The sequence below is a fragment of the Aythya ferina genome (assembly GCF_964211825.1).
Source record: "Aythya ferina genome assembly, chromosome: 6".
Taxonomy (NCBI): domain Eukaryota; kingdom Metazoa; phylum Chordata; class Aves; order Anseriformes; family Anatidae; genus Aythya; species Aythya ferina.
The window spans coordinates 8,469,522-8,487,249 of NC_140303.1; the positions used below are offsets into that span (position 1 = coordinate 8,469,522).

At 37.3% G+C, this 17,728-nt stretch overlaps 1 long non-coding RNA gene across 2 annotated transcripts in view; it reads right to left on the reverse strand.

Annotated features, from left to right (window-relative positions):
• LOC311438508 overlaps positions 1–17,728 on the reverse strand; it is a 168,621-nt gene that overhangs the window by 84,825 nt on the left and 66,068 nt on the right. For both annotated transcript variants that reach the window (XR_014694149.1, XR_014694150.1), the window contains exon 2: positions 10,532–10,654. This is a non-coding gene — a long non-coding RNA (uncharacterized lncRNA). The remainder of the gene's footprint in view (positions 1–10,531; positions 10,655–17,728) is intronic.

The window sequence follows — 17,728 nt, forward strand, 5'->3', positions numbered from 1 at the left end:
AACTTGTATAAGAGGCACAAGGACAATTAGATAATGCGAACATTTTAAAGGCACGTTCTCACTTGTAATGTTTCTTTGAAGAGATAAGTAGTATGAATGTAATGTTTCCTTTTACAAAAGGAAAGGACAGTTTAATAATATTAAAATAGTACCGTACAATCAACTCTTAACAAAATGTTTCTCTTACCAAATAAAGGTGTGCGTGCTTATAAATAAAAGCAGAACATTCAAATATTCAATTCAAAGGTATAAATGGGTAAGGAGGCTGCATCCATAATAACACTAGAGCATGAAAGAGGACAGATTAATTTCACATAAATTTAAAAGGTATTTTAATTCAAATCAAGAGGACTTGAAGAAAACTACTACTTTTAGTAGTGTCATTTTTCTTAATCACGTACTTTCATAGGAAGAAGAAAACAAATGGAAATGGTTTTTCTCAACTCTAGGGATCGTTTTTTAGTTCTTTTGTGTTAATGTCAGAAAAAAAGATCAATATAGTACTATATATCAACGTTCCTCTCATCAATAGAGAGAAAGAAAGTCATGAAGCCAAATTAGACCTCTAGCAGAAAAACAAGCTGCAGTGAAAACAGCAGCTCACCTCACTGGAGGACAAACATGGAACTGTTAATATAGAAACAGGGCAAACATATTCCATAGGAACATATTCCAGAACTACCAGAAGCAGATAAAGAGAAACAGAATCTTTGTAGAGAACTTCATGAAAAACTGGGAGCAATATCACCTTTCATTTTATCATCTACCTTTTATACAGACCAAACATCTGTCTAGTTGCAAGATTACACGCATTGTAGCGTTATTGAATACCAAGATGCACCTTATCGTATGGGTAAGTGCCATCTACAAATCCCTCACAAAATGCATCCCACTATTCTACATTTGATGGTGCTTAATATGCAAAAATTATATAAGTTTAGTAACGATAAAGATTCGCACATTGTAGTAAAACATACAGGTGCATATGTCAAAACATCTTCCCACACTTTGCCAGCTTCCCACAACAAGTGGTACTTGTTCCTAATGCTGTTCACAAAATAATCTGAATATTCCAGCTCAGTATTAAAGGAAAACATAGAATAAGGCAGAGGAAATCGGTCACGTAATGAACACTTAGTCGCAGTCAAGTAGATTAAGAGAGAAACAAATAACCACTACAGACAAGTCACTGCAGAGAAATGCAGCACTACACGTTACCTTTGCCTCCCAAAATAAAATTAGGCCAAAAGAAAAATTACTGAGTCAACTATCTTTAAAACCACAAGAGATACCTCTTCCTCATTACCATGTGTTATAGCACAAAGTATCAGTATAAAGTAATGTGCCAATAATGGCTATCCAAATAGAAAATAAGTGAACAACCATGGATCTCCTCACCATACTCTTACAGCCAGTTTCTTCCACCATGCCTTCTTCACAGTTAGAGATGTACAAACCTCCTTTCTCACCCATTTAACTTACTACGACATAAACACAGATTTAGAGTGGTAAGATCTTCCTTTAAACAATGCAATCCAATGGGAAAAAGGGCACCTGGAGCTAGCTGCCACCCTTCACACACCCAGACCATCCTACCACCATTGCAAACACCACATCCTACAAAGCTTTAACTGCACCTATCAGTCCCCAGCTTCAAAAAGCAGTTTTGTTATTCCCTTCCACCACTCCCCTAGCCTGACATTAAAGAAACCAAACTCAAACATCACTACTGATATTCCAAAAACTGTACTGAAAAAAAAAAAATTACTGAGCACCATTTTTTCAACACGCTTCTGGGGGTGTATATTTGTACGTGTGTATAACAGAGGTGTGAAATCAAAGCTGACTTTTTAAATTAGTACTCTGGCCATGGAGTAATATAAAGCTCAGAAAGCCTGCTTGTTGCCCAACTCAGATGGACAGTTTAGAGACCAGGGGTTGAAACTTATCTAGACCAGTTTCCTCCCATGATTGACGTATTACCAAGACTAATTTTTAACAGAAACCTAAGCAGTAGGCAGAAAGTCAAATGTACATACCCCTCTCTTTGCAGCACACATCCTACTTGGAATCAATTTCTCATTTGAAGGAGGTCTCTTCCAAGAGATCACCTAAACCTCAGTGGGCAGCTACCTAAAACACAAGTTTGCCTTTACACATACAAGGTACCAGTGGTGTTTGGACCTAAATATTCAATTTCAGTCAGACTCAATCCATCCCACTCACTGAACAACACACTCCTACATGGCAGGATAGCTCCAACTCTAAGAGTGTTGGTGTCACCATCTTACCAAACACCAAGGCATAAAATAGCACTGGTCAGGTACCAGCTCATTGATGGAAATGACAGTAGTCTAGTGTTATTGCACCAAATTGGCAAAGTAGATCACAGTTTCAGCTGCTGTGCAGATCAAATCACGCTTTTCACAGAGGGAACAGAGATGTAGACACCTTTCAGAAGATGCCTGAAGCAGGGACTTTCAGCATCACCTTGTCCATGGCATATGTCCCATTATGCTCAAGCAGAAGCTTCACAGAAACTGAGTGTTTTTCAACAGCTTCAGGCATAGACAAGCCTGAAAAGCCTTGCTGGATTGTCATCCTAGGGGTCCTCACTAGTTTTCAACAAGTTGTGGGTAAGTGAATAGATCTACTAGAAAAACGGTGAAGATTTGGCTGGTTTCACAAATGGAGGTGAAAGGCCATATATTGTGTAGGGTTTTTGTGAGAGGGATGAATCTGGTTAACAGCGGGTCAGAGGAGCTACACCGTGCAGCATCTGTTTGCAGACAAAGCACCTTGGGTAATGAACGAGCTGCTGCTCACCTCTCACACACACACACAAAAAAAAAAAAAAAAAAGCCTTTTTTTTTACCTTTTTTTTTTTTTTTTTTTTTTTTTTGTCTTTCCCCACCTTAACAGTACTTAAGAAGAATAAGTGGCACTGATATATAATATATGTCAAACAGCATAAGCCCATCAAGGCTGAGGAATTCCTCTAGCTGAAAATAGAAGCTCAGAGTATGAGGGAGCAGAAGGACCATATATATTTATCCTAACATTACTTTTCCCTGAGAATCCTTTTATGGCTACAGGAAGATGTGTGGAGAACAGCCGGAGTGTCTAAGTTTTCATATAAAAGTAGTTGCAAGCACACTGACAAAAGTTCATTTAATCCTTTTTTCCAAGTGTTTGTTTCTGAATATGTTCCTTGGCCTGAATTTAAACTTCCTCTCTGAAAGAACCCTTATTTCACTGTAGTAATTTCAATTTGAGTAGGCAGAGATCTACTGTGACAAGGAAATATAGTCAGTAACCTTTGGCACAAAATTCAAACAAAAAACACTCAGATTGGGGTTCCAATCTCACAGATTATAAGTACTTCATAGTTGTATAGTTTTTCCACTGATACTATGAGAAACTACTGCATGATCTCTAAATACCTGTATGACAAATGATGTTTTAAAAGCACAAGAAGCAATAGTATCTCTGTCATTTCATCTCAATACCTACCCCCTTCTGATGATTCCTTCCTAAAAACTGCATATAGTATAAAGAAGTAAAGGCAAAATACAATAAAAAGATCCAGAAGGGACTACTCAATGAATGTATGATAAAAGTTTTTGTCTTTTTACTGTACTAACACATAACTGATTCTCAGCTGATATAAATCATTAACACTACCAAAGTCCGTATCATTTCCATTAATTCTTATTGTTGTGGGAGCGGACTACAAACTTATTTACCTTATGTCTATGTCTTCAAGTGAGGATACTTTATTTATTAACTAATTCCAAAATGAAGATTGGTAAATTTACCCCAAAGTAGAATCCATCTTTTCTTATTCTGGGTGGCTATAACTGTATCTTGTAAAAAAAGCCCAAAACATGCTAAAGAGTATTTTTTTTTTTTTTTTTTTTTAAGGACAAGAGATCAACTTCACGTTGAAAAATATCAAGAAAGGAAAACTAACTGAAGAAAAAAAAAACAGCTCAGAGTGACAAAAAAAACTTTAATTAATAAAACAGGAGTTTATCCCTGGTTAGCAGGAGTTCCAAAGTTCATCTTTAAGTCCAAGTTGATCAACAAGCTACATAGGGATTGTATTATCCACCATTGCTCAAAAAATTCTCCATGAAGTAGTACAAGTGCTCTTCTAAAAAGTTGGAAAGTGTAACTTAATCAGTTCTCCATCATTAGAATGACGGCAGTTCCCAAGGTGCACTTAGATTACAAGCAGCATGCAGGAGATCTCAAAATCAAAACCATTTTCTTTATAAACTGTTTGAAGAAAAACAGATATAAAATGCACATATTTTATTCCCTTATTAATTTTTAAAACCTCTTCTCCAGCCCGCTTGCCTTACAATAATGTTTCACCTGATTGGTTATGTCAGATATATTACTGTCATTTCATAAACCATGCTGTATGCCAAAGTAGACTAATGATGAATATTTGGTTAGAGATGAGAAAACAAGGCTGCACTGATTTGGGAACGCAAGGTCTGAGCAGAATTAATAAGACAGCCTGCACAGGGCTGAGGTCCGTCCTGTACAGCATCGATGCTAACCACAGCATCTGTGGTTTGACAAGCCAAAAAAGGAGGCCAATATGGTAAAATGCCTATTGTCAGGCAATGCAACTTTAGCAATTATTTTCTGATGTCAGAAAAAATTACTGTTCAGAAGTCAAAGTCCCAGTGAAGTTAATGGGACAGGCAACAGAATGTAATTTTGTGTTTTGAGATGAATGCACTTGCTGAGCTTCAGCAGCTGGGAGTGGGCCTTCACTTAGCACTATGCCACTCGGTCTCATTGTAAAAGAACTATGATTTTCATATTTTTCACCTTGCCAGTTCTCTTTAAGGTATTTATTCCAAGACCCTGTTTTCCCAAAATACCACTCCACTCTTTATTCTTACACTAGAAATAAGATACAAATTATTTTGATAAACTCACACCAGGGATAAATGGAATTTTATCGTAGCATTTATAAATCCAAACATTACACACTTCAGCACACCACTTTTCTCTTTTTCTTTTGCAGCTTCCCTGTGTGAAATCTGCTGCTCTGCAGACTCTCAAATCCATTCCCAAACCTGTTTCTTAGTGTCAGCACAGCATTCAACGGTCAGACCGCAATGTGCTTATCTTAGTTTGACATTATGAAACGGAAATTCTTGGCAGGGAGAAGAGGAAAAACTATTTTCCAGATGCTGAACTTTGAGCTCATTTTGAGGTAAATTGCATATACATTCATAACTAAGAAGCTTATTATTTTATCATGAGAGTGCTTGCAAGCATTCAGTTTAGCCAATTTTACTTTACAGTCAAGAAACAACAGGCTGAGCAGCACATGCAATGTTTGTTCTACTTTATTCTACTATTTGTGACTTTGTGCTGGCAAAGAGCAACAGAATATATGGTTTGTACACCTTCTTATTTCTCTGTCCACCACATCATGCATTCACCCATCCACCTAACTCCCAGTAAAATCCAACCACCTGGTTGGGGCAATGAAATAAATGGGACGTACAACATCACTTTTGCATTTGAAATCTATACTACCAAATATGTAATAAAAGCCAAAAAAAAAATCTGAAAGTCATTTAAAAGCTGTCATTAGGGTTAAGAAGACTCACAGGGAGGGAAACACCTTAATTATACATACATAAACCTCCATCATAGGAGGCATCACTTGACAAACTGTATTTGTTTATATGAAAGATCTTAGAAAGTTTTAACTGAAGAATGACACCTAAGTGACCACCTTCACAGCATGTCACACAGTATATTTAGGTGAAGTTGCTAAATTGCTGTAAGTAAACAGAGAAGCAGAACAGAAATTTGAGAAGCAAATTTCCAAGTAAAGCTAATGGAAAGTTTATCACTAGCTATTTAAAACATTCCTTCTATTTGCCCCTGTTATACTATTCAGCCTCCTAGATCTGTAAGACAACATACAGAAAATGCACATTACCACACCTAAATAAGCAGTTCAAGGAGTCATTCCATCTGAGTTGCTGATAGTGGTCCTAGGAAAGCATTCTGTTCTTCAACTTTTGAAATACCTTCTCCCACATTGCTGAATTCAAATACCTATTCTGTATCACACGAGGTTTTTTCCTAGTGTCCCTGTATATTATCCTATTTGCTAATAATTGGGTTTTAGCATTTTTGCAAGTAATCCTGTTTTCTCTGAAAATTCAGGAACATGTTTATGCATTTAGGTGAAATTTAGGCTGATTATCCACAGAGTATTAAAATTTCCCATCCTTATTTTTCAAGATCTCTTTCCCCCTCAAACACTACAATTATCATAAGCACTTATATAAATCTTAACTGAAATGCAAGATGTACTGGACAGTACTTGCTGATAATTTAAAAGAAAAGCTGAAACAGACAACTCCCTAGTACACCTACCATCAGTCATGCAAAGAACGTGCTATGTTGCATTCTACCTTTTCATATGGAATTACCTTTTGTTACTTATTTTGTCTGTCATTCTTCACCCAGACACTCACCTCTTAAGGTCTAAAAAAAATAAAAATAATCTGTTTGCATTTTACCTGTTAAAAGAGCTTTAAACAACCTGATACTATATTCCGTTGTTCTTTGTCCTCTGTACAGACACTACATCAAAATGTAATGTGTAGAACATGAACAGTATAGAGAGAGACATGGTTGAGCCACATCCTGTCTAAAGGATGCCATTGAGAACCACTTAGTTGATGAAGTTCTATTACAATTTTTGGTGTAAAAGGAATACAGGTAGGAAGTTGTAAATCTGTTCAATATCAGTGAATAAATTTGACAGAGCATTTTCATTTTTAAAGAACACTTCCCTTTCAGGTAACTGAATAGGTATTCTAAAATTATTTGGTAGTTTTGTAACCATTTTATCAAAGAACAAAGACTATTAGTATTAAGTTTGCCTGGATGCTTTCTTCTTTCCTTTCCAAAATAACTTACTCAAAAATGTTTCTATCATCTTGAAAAATACAAATTTTAGCTGAAATCACATATTAGGTATGGTTCAATTTGCATGCAGAGGAAAGAATTGTTTCCCTAGTAAATCAGTATAGAGGATGTATTGTGTGAAGAGATTTGAAATCTTAGCACTCATATTCCAAGAGAATATCAGAATAACATTTCACATCCTCTGGAATAGGTTCTCAAAACACATTCTGCTGACATGAAAATCTATCTCAAAATACCTGTCACAAATATTTATTATCCCTCTGCATGAGAGCCAGACATGAGCATATGGAGTCAGCCCGTCTCCCTGATTCTCAATAACCGTTTGGATATACAAGATAGTGACTGCACACTGAAGGGTAATGACAACCAGCTCCTCTTTAGAACAACTACGTGGAGAGCATAAATACAAAGATGGGTCCCAGTCTCTCAGATAACAAACACATTCACTCTCTTGCTCCATTTCTCTAAAAGACAAATATTTAAATATTTTAGATACATCAACACTTTGTGCACACCAGGTAAGGAGTTTCAACCCTAGACTAACGTGTAGCCCAGGCACCTTCCAAAGAGGGTGATGCCATAGACACCTCAAGCAGAATCAAGTGACACGTGTCACCTAGGTGAATGTCCTAACTGCTGTAAGTGAAACCAACCTCCTGCTAAAAGCAGTTTTGAAAACTATCATCTCTGCTGCAAGTGATGCCTTCCAGAGGCACACTACCAAGAAACTTAAGAACATGGTGCTCTTTGAAGTATATGGCACACACAATGAGAAATACTACATTGCATTTATTTGGGTCTGGTGTGAACTCCTACAGTTAGAACTATTGTTCACTGCTTAAACTCATATACAAAGCTGAGGTTTTGATGCCAAGCAGGAAATATCTACATATTTGCTACAGCATGCAAGACTCAGCAAAATAAAGGCGCATCACCATAAAGGTGTAAACCCTCGTTCAATTCACTAGAACCATAAAGATCTGTAGTCAATGATAAGTTGCAACACAAGGAGCACCACCAAAAAAGCACAACTAAACATTGTCTGTATTTCTAGAAGTAGAATATCATGTTATCTTCCATGACTGCACCGTACAGTTTTCACTCAGGTTATACATTATTTTGTACAATTTCTTTGTTTTCTTTAAATACTTCAGCAGTATTAAATATTTCCAGCAACAACCACTGGAAAGTTTCATCACAATGAAGTAAACGGTCATTAATTCCCCAATCCCTTCTTTTCTCTTCCACAATACGGTGGCTTGTATATCATTTTAGACATGTTTCCAGAATTCAAAACAAAATAAAAATATGATCAATGTGTATATTGATAAAATGCTAGTATTTAAAATGCTTTTCTTTTTTTTCATTCAAATACAAGTAATACTTTTTTTGATTTGATCCATTTCTCTAAGACTTACCTGTAGCAAGTTTCTCCGAAAAATTCTTACAGGTGTTTTTGAACACATTTCAAATACATAAAGCAATGGTTTAAGAAGGTCACAGTGATCAGAAGACTCATTAGACTACCAAAAGTTCTTTCTTGACTCAAACATATGCATGAACACATCTAGAGTAACGAATACGTTAAGAATATTTTATTTAACTTACAAAATAAATTTATTTTTAAATTTCAGTTTTAAGGTGTTTTCTTCTAATTGTGATAATGAAGATTTGTTTACCATGTCTGTGCTAACATGCGAACACCATTATCCTTGCAACATTGCCCCAACACTTTTGATATAGGAGGTGTGGAGTAGCCCACAGAAGAGTGACAGATGCGTAATTATGCACAGATGTTGTGTTAGCTCAAGTAACTCCCAACTGTTTGCAATAAAGCTTCAAGTGACATTCATATATCAGCATATTTTTTATTTTATCAGAAAGGATAATGAAGAAATAAAGGCGCTTTACCTGTATCCACGAAGGATCCATAGCTCACTTTTGTAATTGCAGTTAGATGAATATGGAAAGAATGTTTACAAATAGCTGTCTACATTCTTAAAAGCATTTACATTAGTTCTACAGTCACCCATTGAGATTTATTTCATGCAAATATTCTGGCAAACTTTTTTTCTGGAATGTTTCTACAAATATAAACTTTTAGATAAATTGCTTCCCCAAAGTATTCTGACAATTTTAAGACAAAGATTCATTGCAAGACGAAAAAATCTCCATGTGATTCCTGAATCCTATCAAACAGTTTCAGTTTCAAATGACAAGTACTTGGAATTAATTATGCACAAGCAATTTATACCCCAAGAATTCTCCACACTAACTGCTTGATACAGATTGCAAAATAACAAATACAGTGGAGGACATCCCAAGGTCTGTGTGAAATTTAAGACTTTTTAAAAGATACTTAATGATTTATTCATTAGTGAATGATTTCTGTATCACTTCTTTCATCACAAAGACTACATCTGAAATAAAGCATTGTAGGAGTAATAATTTTTAAATGATCAGAGTAGCAAGAGCAGCTTACGTTGTGACAATGAAAAAATGAGTGTAGATCCCAATCTGAGCTGCCCAATACAGGTATGAGAATTTTGAAATTTCAGAAGAAAACAATTGCTGAGGAAAGCCTGGTAATAACATTTCCTAAATGCTGAAGTTTCCAAGTACAAATCATTAGAAAAAAGAAGGCACAAAAATAGTATTACTATTTTCTTATCTGTCCTTTTAAAAATACACTTAGAATAACTTCAAAAGTAGATATTAAACATGTTAGCTATTCCTATATTTTACTTTTAAAATCTTAAAAAGTTTCTCTTTTAGAGAACAGGAAATGCCTGCTCTAGTCAATCACATTTGTTACAAGACAGTAATCACTTAATCTCATTTGAAGAGAACCTCATGATATAATAGGGAAAGAAGAAACCGCATATCCTATGGTTTCAAAAAGAGGCTTGACATTAAGAAACATTTGATGTGTGAAGAAACTTAATTCATTTTCAAACTCTGTTAACCCTTAAATAAATGTTATTTACCACACAATGCTCCTGACAAGTTACCTAAGACAGAAGGCACATGCCAAGTCTGACAGCAGCTACTGCTGTGATACACCTGCTGCTGTCAGGAAGGGAAAATTTCACTTGAATTTCAGAAGATTTTAATTGGTCTCTAATTAATCAGAGGGAAACATTGTATTCTTGGTCACTAATGACCACCAGCCAGCAGGTTCTAGGCTATTTTAGAACACTACAGTGGAACTGACAGCATAGCTCTAGAGCTCTAACTCTGAACACAGTTCTGTCCTTCACTTCATAGGACATAAATCATTCAATTTCAAAAACTTCCATTTCTTAACACCTCATAAAGACCAGTTTGCATAAATAGGTCTAACTTACAAGTATCAAATACAACTCTAGACCTAGTCTTTTTTCAGACCACCTCAGTCAAGCTTGGGTTTTACTGGAAAAGCAGGCATCACAAACATCCTTTTACCTTTTTCTGAGTGGAAAGGAGCAGGGTTTTTTTGTTTGTTTGTTTTTGGCTGGGGGGAAAGCATTTCTTTTTTACATTTATACTCCTACACTTTATGTCTATTTACCTCAAGGACTTGGGAAGGATTTCTGGTCTTTTCAGTGTGTTCCCACTACCGATGTTTTGGCTGTGAAGTTCTCCACATGAAGTTCTGAAGTTCCACATGAAGCCATGAAGTTCTCCACAAGGCCTGCAAAAAGTGAAGAAACCAAACAAATTTGCCTTAGACATAGGCACTGGTACCATCTGCTGTTTGAGTCTTCAGCCTAAGTACATTAGCTGAGGCAGGTTCCTGCAGCTCATACTCCCTCAGGTGCTGGAATAGCACAGGGAAGATAAAGCCACGCTCTTAGACCATTACCACATTCACTGGTATCTATACAACTATAATCCACCAGACAGTCGAAATCTATCTAGTTACACCTGCTGCCCCACTGCAGTGAGCAGGAAGGCAGTGCACAGCTCTGAATTCTTGCCATGATGCACAAGGCAGGACTTTCAGACACTCCTCCAAAACATGACCCCTCTCTGCTAAGTCACATCACCATTGCATCCTTCCGCGTATCAGCTGCATCTGGTTGCAGACTGGCTTTCACTATTCCTCTGGTTAAAGCAAAACAAAACGCTAAGTACAGCTTCTTACTTTATTTAAATGCCAATATTAAATGCCAATAACTAAGAGATTGACCTGCAGTTCTTTAAAATGCATAGATCTTCCCTCCCTCCTTCCCCCCTCCTTTAACATAATGCAAATCCACATTTATCCCTTTTACTTCTGGGGGTTTGCTGCAAATTTCCTCCATTTTCCCTTTTTGATGATATACGCCTTTGTACAAAACCACGTTGCTTTAATGCATTATGCACCATGTGTCACACTTTTGAGTGGAAACAAAGCTTTGATGTGTGATTTGTTTTCACATTTGCATAATCTTAGATATTCTGAACATGCTGAGGAATCACACCTCAGGATCTTGGCAGAGAACTTCTCAACAGGGCTGAAGATTGGGGTAAGAACTGGGACCTTGGAAACAGATTCCCCATCCATTCCACTAGAGGCTGTGACTCAGTGCTGTGCTGCCCTGTAACGCAGCACTGAATCTTCCCATGAATTGATTAAGGGCACATTTACCAACAGAGGGAGGTAAAAATCAAAACCAAAACTGCAGTAAAAACACAAACCACCTTGTAACCCATTAACTTTGAAAACAATCAGCCAGCTACACTTGGGCTCTGGTACAGACTTAACAATTGTTCCATTTCTCAGTGTGCTACAAGGAGCTAGAAAGAAACACTGCTCTGGAGTTACTACTAAGTCCTCCTCTTCATCTCTCCACATTGTTTTAATATATCACATCAAATATAAATAGCACATAACCAAGCATTCAGCATTGCTATTGTAAACACAGCAAATAAATGCATACTGCAAACCCTAGAATAAGTTAGTAATTTGGAAGATTAGTTGATATCAACATGTGCTAATCAGCACTGCCAGACCCTTTGCTACTGAGGAGCAGAAGGGTAACAGAAGCTCCAACTCATCTTAGCTTTCTAACACGAGTAACAACCTGGCTATTTCCCAGCTAAGAGCAGCTACCGAGTGCTCCCTTTCTACCAGCTGAGAGAAAATCATCCTTGAAAAGAGAGCTGTGTGGGGAGAAGCAGATACGTGGTGTCTCTGTAGATCAGAAGCAGCACTTGCAGTGTCATAAGCATTTTCTGATAGCCTATTTCCTGAAAGCTGAAAGTCTGGGTATCAACATTCACATCAAGCAAGCCAGGTGCTTTTTCTCTCTGCTCTGAAGAAGGTCAACAGGATGGAGATTACTTCTTCATGCATGAGCAAATAAGGACCCAGAAAATTACGTGAAGCTTAAATGATTGTTTTAAAGCAAGAATAATCATGGAAAAGATAATCCCCACACAAACTGGCATTAGAATCATTCCTTGCACACGTTCGGCGGCTTTGAATTACACTCAGAAATTGCAATTTTTATACTTACAGAGCAGGTATGCCATTTTGATGCAACGTTAAGTGAGAGTTGACTTCTGCTTTGAGAAAAAGTATATAGAAAAAAAACACTATTTGAAATTGTTTTCTTTCCCTTTTAGGTTAGACACATATATATAACCAATGTAGCAGTCTATTTAAGAAAAGGTAAAGAGTCTTATATCTTTATAGACATAAGGAGTCTCTGGGGATCCGTATGACTCAACAGAAGAACCGTTAAGACTAACACCTCTGCCTTCCCCACACATTTGTCACAAAAGCATTTATACAGAGGGCTACATAAAGTTAAGTTAAGAGGGAAAAACCAGCAGAATCAATACTTTACTAGCTATTCAAATATGCATTCAATCAATACCATGCGTGATAGTTATCTATCATAACTTACAATGGAATAGTTTTGAAAAGAGCTGTTACTTTTTTTCCCCAATTCAATTCAGAAGTAGGATTGCACTCTCTTCGGCCAATAACGTCCAAGTGTCATTGCCTCCTGATTACTCCAAAAAAAAAGAAAAAAAAAAAGTATTAAAGATGTGAAGTAATATGAAACTGCCAATGAATGACTAAAGCCCAAAAGGTTTGTTTGTCTTGGTTCCAATTTGCAGGCATTAAAAAGTTGAAGACTTCCAATGTTTTACTGTTGATGATTTGGTCTCTGCACCATCACTTCACTTACTCTAATTGCTCTGGCATAGACAAAGAATATCAGGCCTGAATACGAAGCCTGTGCCCAGACCTATGCGCTGCACACGTGATTTCTCCAGCCAAATATTTAAGAAAATATTTAAGAAAATTCTAAAGTAGGGCAAAGAAAACATAAGGCAGCTAGACTGCAAATCAAATATTATAATTCCTTTGAAGTTGGATCAGATTTGAATGCTCAAAATGGGACTCTGAAGCAGGTAGGACTGCTTTGCTCAGCCCTTGGCATCCTCCCTGAACACAGCAGAAGTTATCCTGTGCTGCTGAGGCTGGATTTAGAAGCTTCCCTTTGTATTCCTCAGGCCTTTCCACAGTGTGCACCAAAAGGTTTTTTGTTTGTTTGTTTTTATCTTTTCCTCCTTTAAGTATCAAAAGGATCTTAATTTCTGGGCCAATGAACAAGTCAGACATCTAAATCTGCAGTTCACAGAGACACACTCAGTACTATATGTTGGTTTTTTGAAAGGAAATCAATATAATTTATTTTAATCTTCAATTTAACTGTAATTGATTTTTTTCCAATTAATTACATATTTAGAGACACATTTTTGTCATCAGAAGTAAGATTACTTAATTATGAATAAAGAAAAACAATCTCTTCAGATATAAGTTGGTAATCCTTTACACAAACCAAACTTATCCCAACAGCTTGTCTCTGGTTGGAATAATTAATCCTGCAGACACGCAGGCAGCCAATAGCCTTATCCACATGACAGAGGTTGAAGTTTGACTGAGGATTTAAGCACATCGCATGAGGCTGAGATGCTGGGTCTGGAGGAGTCTTGCTGCCTGAAGGCACAGATAAGGTACGAGGGAAGTAACGTAATTTCACTCTTTCAGCAGTTTCTGACTATTTGTGTTTGTTGCAAGAAAATGGAAAAGGTTATGCTGTGTGCTTCATGTGATTTGAAGTGTATTTCAAGGACAGAGAGACTGAACAGTAACGTTTACAAGAAAATTGCCCGATTAGCAGTTTATGAAAACAAGGTGGCATGTAGGCAGAGAGGAGGACACAAGAAATACCATCCGATCTGTGGGGACAGGTCACCAGCTAGACTGACCACACTGCAAAAATTGCACTGGAAATGGCTCACATGGAAAGGGATTTGCTGGTTCCCCTACCAGGCAGAAACCCTGTAAAGGAAAATGCAGAGAGCACAGTAAAGAAAGCTATTCTACCCCCTGAGTAGCCTTAGAATAACCCGAACTACTTTGCATCCATTAGACAGAGAAATTTAAGCTTGAAGAAGAAATGCTTACGTGCATTTTGCATCAGAACTGACTACACGAGAAGCATCCAACACTGTACCATGCAACAGCACAGCCAGGACAGCACAGCAGTTAGCACACTGGCAGAGAAGGTCACCGTGTGCTTTTCATTCAGAACCCAAGCAGAATGAATTTCTTACACCGAAATGTGCTTGGCAGGTGCTGCTTGGTCCCAGTTTTAAATTCAGACCTTTGGGAGAAATAACATAGGTTTGTAGCTATGTCCTTGACTTTGCTGAAATTCCTCCTGAGTAGCAGAAGACCTGAGAGAAGGAGCCACCCTCTGCACTCTCACAATGCAAACGTCTGTCTCCCTCCTGTCATGTATGTCAGGGCAGAGTCCCATACAAAGACATATAATCCTGATCCTACGTAACACATGGTAATCAACAGCATGAACACCTCTTAAACCCAGCTCAAACAAGGGAAGGCAAAAAAAGCATTGATTTGCATATTGGTTTCATACATTTACCTAGTGCAACAGGACCCATCTCAAATTAAGTTGCACATTTAAATTTAAATAATTTACCAAGTAGTAAGTATCTTTTGCATCAATTTGGTTGAAATATTCTCCCTTATTCTCCCTTGAACCACCAGAGAATTAAAAAAAAAACTTCTAAGGGTTGCTTTTATCACGGGGGGGGGGGGGGGGGGGGGGGGGGGAACATTTCTGATCTCAGTTACACTTTGTAATCAAGGAATAATTACCTTGCAGCCATTAAAACCACAATTTATTAATTTATTATATTTCAGTCAAAAAAGAACTCCAGCACATCTTTCAGCACTTTAAATCCAAACAGTTTTGATGAAGGTAAAATTATTTTGTCCAGGTTCTGCCACGTTTATGTATATGAGATGATTCAGAATAGAACCTCACTCTATGAAGCATCTCACTTGAGTCACTGAGTACCCATGCAGTAAGAAGTCAGAATCTGACCCCTCATTGTAGGGCTGAATAATTAGGCCCTTCCTCCTTCGCACCCCACTCCCACAGACACAAAGCACTGAATTTTCTCACTAAAATACTTTATCACAAGAGATTAATTAAAATGTTAATATGACTGCTTTGAAAACTGATCCAAAAACTTTGATATCATCATGTATTAAAACTTAGTACTTGAGCAGTGAACTAACAGCCTCTGGGCCAGCATCAGAACCACTCTACCATGAAGGGACACAGTGAAAGATGGAGGGGCGTCACTAAAAAAAGATTGCTAATATTTCTTCTTAAAATTAAAAAAAAAGGGGGGGGGGGACTATTAATTGACTTCTTGTGCTTATTAGTGATCTCAATGTGCATTACAAATATTAATTGATGATCATAATCTTACAAGGAGGATAAAACTACATGTGCCATCTTGTAGATATGCAAGGCATTGCCAATTTTACTCAAAGCAGTAAGGCCAGTAAGGCAACTAGCAAGTTAAATTTCAGTTCAATAGGTCACAGCAATCGCTTGCATGTTATTTTCATATTCTCATATTGCTTGGATAACCCAATTATACCTGCATTTTAGCCTTTCACAATTTCATTAGGCAAAGCCTTCATTCATTCAAACCACTTGTGCAGTTGTGGCAGATAATTTAGAAATGCAGACAAAGATAACGAAGAAATCAAAGTTGACGTGACTCAGAAAGAGCTGAATTATCATTTTCTTTGTCAAAGGCTCTTTCTCCACCTGCCCTCCCTCTCCTCCTCTCAGGCACGTCTAACAAGCAGCATTCACTGGCATTGACAGGTTGGCAGATCTTTCATTTTTCAGACCTGCAAACACCCAGTCTTTGTTTAGTGGAGCTGCCACCCCTTCGGAGCAGCTTTCAAGCACTGCAGCTCGTAGCACTGAGCCTGCACAAGGGCCTGGTGTCTTGGTGAGCGCCACAGAGCATCTTCCTTCTCCAGTAACTAGATCCGGGCTGAAGACTCCAGGGAACCTAGAAAATTCCGCCTCTCATTATATTAAAGAAGCAGCAACGTTGCCGTTATTGTTATTCCTTGACAGAAGCAAAAAGGAAGCCTCCCCTGAAATTAGGCCACATCTGAATTCAAAGTAATTTACACGGAAAAAAAAATGTTTTCATAAAGTTTTAGATACTGGAGCAATTGAAGTTCTTCAGATGAATGGATTAAAATTCATGATTTAGCAACTGTATGGCATCACGTGTAAAAAAAAAAAAAAAAAGCATTAGACAAGAGCCTAAAATTCAGCCACATAAGAGGTACTGATGAAATTTATGAAGGGTTTCCATTTGAATAAAGTCACTGAATTAGAGTAGGACTGGTCCTTGAACACCTACATAGAAAACTACTGCCAGAAAGTTCCCCAGAGACCTCTTTGCTCAGTTTCCTTGGTCAAGTCCTGCAAGACTTCTTGCTGTTGAACTAATTAGTAACTGACTCCATCTCTCCTGACCTTGAAATCAGATACAGCTGTATTTCAGCCCTGGCTGTGTTTTCTTACCCCTACCATTAAGCTGAGTGGAAATCCCATGTTTTCTTCTCTGTAAAGCTCCTTCCATCATACATTAAGATATGACAACAGGTAGCCATCAGCATTTGAGTCCAGAATTCAAAACAGTTTAAAGGTTCAACACTCTTACAGCATTAATGATTCTATTTGAAAGGAAAAGCTCAGCTGATGAAGCAGGCTTTGAGGGGTGAAGAACGTGAAAAGATTTCTCGTTAGTGCTTGATGAAATTAATGACAACTCAGGTCATTTACATATTGTTGAAAACTTGTTCAGAATTATATAAATACTGAAATTACTACTCTCTGCTGTGCGACTGAGAGCCCTCCAGCAATTTTACAAGAATAACATCATTTAGATCTTAAAAATCTTGGTGTTGGTTTGCTTGTTTTTAGTTCAGAAGAAACCTCAGGTTTTGTTTGAGAAAATTTTCTTTGTAAAATCTAAAGTTTACCAGACTATATAGACCTCTTGAACCAAAAATAAGTTAAAATTCATACAAATACACAAGGGAGTGAAATGAGCTACTGATTAAATAATGTTGATTTTGTTTTAAGTTGACAGACAAACAAGTAAAAACACAAAGTAAGGTTTAACCACAAAACCTGTGACTGAAATGATCATCTTTGAGAGTAATTAAGTGTTCATACTTCGAAATATTTTTCAATACAGAAGCTTTCTGGTAGCTAACCTCCACTGATCTGAGAGTGGATCCTGGGCACTGAAGTAGAAAGTCTCTGGATCCTGGAATCCTCCAGTGCTGATCCTCACAGGGCAGTACCTTTAATAGTTCTACCATCTTGAAATCAGAAATCAAAGCAAT